This window comes from Electrona antarctica (assembly GCF_951216825.1).
Source record: "Electrona antarctica genome assembly, chromosome: 10".
NCBI lineage: Eukaryota > Metazoa > Chordata > Actinopteri > Myctophiformes > Myctophidae > Electrona > Electrona antarctica.
In genome coordinates this window covers 4,798,021-4,803,951 of record NC_136791.1, presented here as the reverse complement: position 1 = coordinate 4,803,951, position 5,931 = coordinate 4,798,021, and the positions used below count along the sequence as shown (strand labels likewise).

At 47.0% G+C, this 5,931-nt stretch overlaps 1 long non-coding RNA gene across 1 annotated transcript; it reads right to left on the bottom strand.

The window, feature by feature from the left end:
- Positions 1 to 3,311: 3,311 nt before the first annotated feature.
- Positions 3,312 to 4,891, bottom strand: LOC306930619. Its single transcript, XR_013790908.1, has 3 exons — positions 4,753 to 4,891; positions 3,797 to 4,096; positions 3,312 to 3,461 (listed from the first exon to the last, which is right to left on the bottom strand). It is a non-coding gene; the product is annotated as an uncharacterized lncRNA (long non-coding RNA).
- Between the last annotated feature and the right edge of the window lie 1,040 nt (positions 4,892 to 5,931).

Here is a 5,931-nt window from a genome sequence, read left to right as displayed (position 1 = left end):
GTAGTTACCCTCACATGTTCTCCCAGTGTCCCCTAGGGTAGGTACCCTCACATGTTCTCCCCGTGTCCCCTAGGGTAGGTACCCTCACATGTTCTCCCCGTGTCCCCTAGGGTACGTACCCTCACATGTTCTCCCCGTGTCCCCTAGGGTAGGTACCCTCACATGTTCTCCCCGTGTCCCCTAGGGTAGTTACCCTCACAAGTTCTCCCCGTGTCCCCTAGGATAGTTACCCTCACATGTTCTCCCCGTGTCCCCTAGGGTAGTTACCCTCACATGTTCTCCCCCTGTCCCCTAGGGTAGGTACCCTCACATGTTCTCCCCCTGTCCCCTAGGGTAGGTACCCTCACATGTTCTCCCTGTGTCCCCTAGGGTAGTTACCCTCACATGTTCTCCCCGTGTCCCCTAGGGTAGTTACCCTCACATGTTCCCCCCGTGTCCCCTAGGGTAGCTACCCTCACATGTTCTCCCCGTGTCCCCTAGGGTACGTACCCTCACATGTTCTCCCCGTGTCCCCTAGGGTAGGTACCCTCACATGTTCTCCCTGTGTCCCCTATAGTTACCCTCACATGTTCTCCCTGTGTCCCCTAGGGTAGTTACCCTCACATGTTCCCCCCGTTTCCCCTAGGGTAGCTACCCTCACATGTTCTCCCCGTGTCCCCTAGGGTACGTACCCTCACATGTTCTCCCCGTGTCCCCTAGTGAGGGTAGCTACCCTAGGGGACACAGGGGAGAACATGCAAACTCCACACAAAGAAAATATAATAAAATGTGCACTTGATATAAATTGCTAAGCATTTCTGAATCCATGTCATGTTTACGGTTTGCGTGCTTGAGTGAGTTTCATACTGTGACTTGAAAAGCACATACCTGTGACAGTGAGAGAGACGACCTCGCTCTCAGAGGAGAAGTTATGGTTAAAAACATAGATGTGGTAAGAGCAGACGTAGCTTCCCTGGTGGGCGTGGTCTGCCTTAGAAAACTGGAAGTTGGCATACAGGACGTTGTCAGAGTGATTGACAGCTGGTTGGGTGTAGTTCTGTGTCGTGTTGGATGCAGTGAAGTTGAAGGTTGTGTCGGATGCAGTGAAGTTGAAGGTTGTGTCGGATGCAGTGAAGTTGAAGGTTGTGTCGGATGCAGTGAAGTTGAAGGTTGTGTCGGATGCAGTGAAGTTGAAGGTTGTGTCGGATGCAGTGAAGTTGAAGGTTGTGTCGGATGCAGTGAAGTTGAAGGTTGTGTCGGGTTCAGTGGGGTAGACCGTTGTGTCGGGTTCAGTGGGGTAGACAGTCGTGTCGGGTTCAGTGAAGTTGAATGTCGTGTCGGATGCAGTGAAGTTGAAGGTTGTGTCGGATGCAGTGAAGTTGAATGTCGTGTTGGATGCAGTGGGGTCTGCTGTAGGAGACAGGACGTTGTCAGAGTGATTGACAGCTGTCTGGGTGTGGTCAGAGTGATTGACAGCTGGCTGGGTGTAGGTGCGTGTGATGTCGGGTCCAGTGAAGGTCAGCTGGAAGAAGCCTCCTGGGTACTGTGGCCGGATGGAGCAGCTGACGGTGAAGCTGGAACCCTCCATCACCTGCTGCTGGCCCTGCTGCCTGCCCTGGGAAACCCCCTTTATGGAGATTACGAAGGCAATGCTTGGCTTAAACAGCATATCTGTAACAAGACAGAGGTAACGGGGTTGAAACAACAGCTTTATACACACAGAGGTAACTGGGTTGAAACAACAGATTTATATACACAGAGGTAACAGGGTTGAAACAACAGATTTATATACACAGAGGTAACGGGGTTGAAACAGATTTATACACAGAGGTAACGGGGTTGAAACAACAGATTTATACACAGAGGTAACGGGGTTGAAACAACAGATTTATATACACAGAGGTAACGGGGTTGAAACAACAGATTTATACACAGAGGTAATGGGGTTGAAACAACAGATTTATACACACAGAGGTAACGGGGTTGAAACAACAGATTTATATACACAGAGGTAACGGGGTTGAAACAACAGATTTATATACACAGAGGTAACGGGGTTGAAACAACAGATTTATACACACAGAGGTAACGGGGTTGAAACAACAGATTTATATACACAGAGGTAACGGGGTTGAAACAACAGATTTATACACAGAGGGAGGTAACTGGGTTGAAACAACAGATTTATATACACAGAGGTAACGGGGTTGAAACAACAGATTTATATACACAGAGGGAAAGGAGATTAAGGTCAAGTTAGAGACATCACATTATTATGACCAGGATAGAACCCAGAACCTTTGTGTCCACATGAGGACACAAATATCATTATTTAGGTTCTAATTTATCCTAAAACTGGAGATTTGCAAACAAAACAAACAATTACTTAGTCATTCTTAAGACCTTCAAATCCTTGCATGTAAAGTAAGCTGATCTGTTTTTAACGTTCTTGCCATTACGATAAATATACCATTTCTCTGGCAACCAGCCTACAAATTGATAAATATACCATTTATCTGGCAACCAGGCGACAGATTGATAAATATACCATTTATCTGCAACCAGCCTACAGATTGACGGACGGACAATAAGAGAATACAAATATCACTGGTGAAGTCATTGTTTTACCTGAACATACCACCTCCAGTCTGGCAGTGGAACTGCCAGCCTCCTTCGTTCCACACTCCTTCAGTGAAGACTCAGAACCAACACAGGACGATGAAATCCACCAAACACGTTCATATGTAGAACCAGAAGTCCTTTCTGTTGAAACGGCAGAGCCGCAGTGCAGCTGTCGACACACTACAGATGATGACTTCCAGTTCCAGTCAGACCAACCATCCGCTGGTCTCCACTCTCCCTGGTGTTGCATCTCTACTATACCAATACACCTAGTGCTGCCTCCCACCAACCTGACATCATCAGACTCTGTACAGAGACAAGAGAATAAACAGTAACAATTTATATTACTTTCATTATGAAATTATCACAAAGCAATAGTGTCACTGTGACTTGACTTTTACCTGAGCAGGAGAGTCCAACGGTCTTGTAAGGTGAGCTGGTGTTTCTAGTTGAGTTTGAGGAGAGTCCAACGGTCTTGTAAGGTGAGCTGGTGTTTCTAGTTGAGTTTGAGGAGAGTCCAACGGTCTTGTAAGGTGAGCTGGTGTTTCTAGTTGAGTTTGAGGTGAGTCCAACGGTCTTGTAAGGTGAGCTGGTGTTTCTAGTTGAGTTTGAGGTTCCACAGTCCAGGAGAGCAGACTCACTGCCTTCACACTGGAACTCTTTGGTCCACGTTGAAACATTGCCCTCTCCATAGAGCGCCCCCTGGAGGACTGAAGGAGCCCCACAGCCTAACTGCCTACAGACCACCTCTGCCTCCTGCTGGTCAAAGTCACCTTCACGCACTGAGACCCATGACTGATTAGACTTCACCTCCACTCTGCCTGAACACTGACTAGAGCCATTCACCAACCTCACTGACCCTGGAGAGAGAGAGAGAGAGAGAGAGAGAGAGAGAGAGAGAGAGAGAGGGAGAGGGAGAGGGGTAGAGATAATAAAATATTAGAAGACATAAAATAATGTATTAAAAATTGATATACAGTGAGAAACAAATATATAGGCTATATAAGATATCATAGACAGATACATTAGCCTATCAATACGCAACAGTGTGTGTGTGTGTGTGTGTGTGTGTGTGTGTGTGTGTGTGTGTGTGTGTGTGTGTATGTGCGTGTGTGTGTGTGTGTGGCTCCATTGACCAGACAGCGTTTCTTTGTAAAACACTGAATAAATGACTGCAGTGGAAGTAGTTTGTTACCTGAACAGATCACCTCCAGTACGTAGAAGGAAGTAGCGGACATCTTTGTTCCACACTCCTTCAGTGAAGACTCAGACCCCACACAGGAAGCTGTCATCCTCCAGGACGGTTTATGTGTAACACTAGAACTCCTTTCTGTTGAAACGGCAGAGCCGCAGTCTAGCTGTCGACACACTACAGCTGCTGAGCTCCGGTTCCAGTCGGACCAACCATCCGCTGGTCTCCACTCTCTCTGGTGTTGCATCTCCAGTATGCCAGAACACGTACTGGGTCCTCCCACCAACCTGACAGCATCAGCCTCTGTACAGAGACCAGAGAGCATAAACAGTAACAATTAACACTGTCCCTCCCCAACACCAGGATAGAACACTGTCCCTCCCCAACACCAGGAGAGAACACTGTCCCTCCCCAACACCAGGATAGAACACTGTCCCTCCCCAACACCAGGATAGAACACTGTCCCTCCCCAACACCAGGATAGAACACTGTCCCTCCCCAACACCAGGATAGAACACTGTCCCTCCCCAACACCAGTATCCAGAGTTTATTCCCTCCCGAACACGAGTTCCACGAGTTACGTTTTCATCGTCTAATTCACCATTTATAATAACTTTGAAGACTTACGGGGTTTTCCCCGACAGAGTGACGAGGATGACGCAATCTGATGATTGTAACAGGAAATTGAAACCCAACATTGCCTTGCTAGGGCTTCTGGGAAACTGAGGCACAATGCAAACGCTTCCTGTCTGCTTTGTTGTTGTCGAGCGATGAGGACTTTGTCAACACGGCAACAAACGATCACACCGTTTTAAAGCGGATTTCTGACGAAAAGACGCGATGCTTCTTCAAAGGTTAGTGAGAACTAGGCATTCGACGCGGGATTGTGATTAGAAACTGTTAATATTACTTTCATTATGAAATAATAATCCAAACCGAAAGTAGAGGTTGTCTTTTACCTGAGCAGGAGAGTCCAACGGTCTTGTAAGGTGAGCTGGTGTTTCTAGTTGAGTTTGAGGTTCCACAGTCCAGGAGAGCAGACTCACTGCCTTCACACTGGAACTCTTCGGTCCACGTTGAAACATTGCCTTCTCCATAGAGCGCCCCCTGGAGGACTGAAGGAGCATCACAGCCTAACTGCTTACAGACCACCTCTGCCTCCTGCTGGTCAAAGTCACCTTCACGCACTGAGACCCATGACTGATTAGACTTCACCTCCACTCTGCCTGAACACTGACTAGAGCCATTCACCAACCTCACTGACCCTAGAGAGAGAGAGAGAGGGGGAGAGGGAGAGAGAGAGAGAGGGGAGAGAGAGAGAGGGAGAGAGAGAGAGAGAGAGAGAGAGAAAGAGAACATAATGGATGCAAATGGAAATAAGAAATCACACCCGTGTGAAGTGAGGGGCGCTTTCAAGTTTTTCCTTTTAAAGTTTTTCCTTTTTAAGTTAAGATTTTTTTAAGTTAAGTTTTGTGTGTGTGTGCGTGCGTGCGTTTTTCCTTTTTAAGTTTTTTTTTAAGTTAAGTTTTGTGTGTGTGTGCGTGCGTGCGTGCTTCCTTTTTAAGTTTTTTTTTAAGTTAAGTTTTTTTTTAAGTTAAGTTTTTTTTAAGTTAAGTTTTGTGTGTGTGTGTGTGTGTGTGTGTGTGTGTGTGTGTGTGTGTGTGTGTGTGTGTGTGTGTGTGTGTGTGTGTGTGTGTGTGTGTGTGTGTGTGTGTGTGTGTGCGTGTGTGCGTGCGTGCGTGCGCGTGTGTGCGTGCGTTGTGTGTGATACAGCTGCGCCCTCTGGTGGTGGGCGGGTGGTGTTACAGCGTGACACACAGACACACAGACATGATCTGCTGGGTCTCATAGTAAATGCTCACTGCATTCGCAATGACGTAATTATCAGACAGAACAAACATGGAAAAATGCCATCTGGGACAAGGAATAGGAGATACAGATAGAATGGAATATTATGGCGACGACGATCTAAGATGGATGATCCAGTACTGTGACAACAACATAGCTAGCTAACCGGCTAACGTAAGTAGCATTATGGCTCGATCGATCGAATGCACTATAAAAGCGCAATTGCCATTAATACCGGCAATGGCGGTAAGCGTAGTATTAAAAAAAAAGCTTCAATGACCTACATCTAC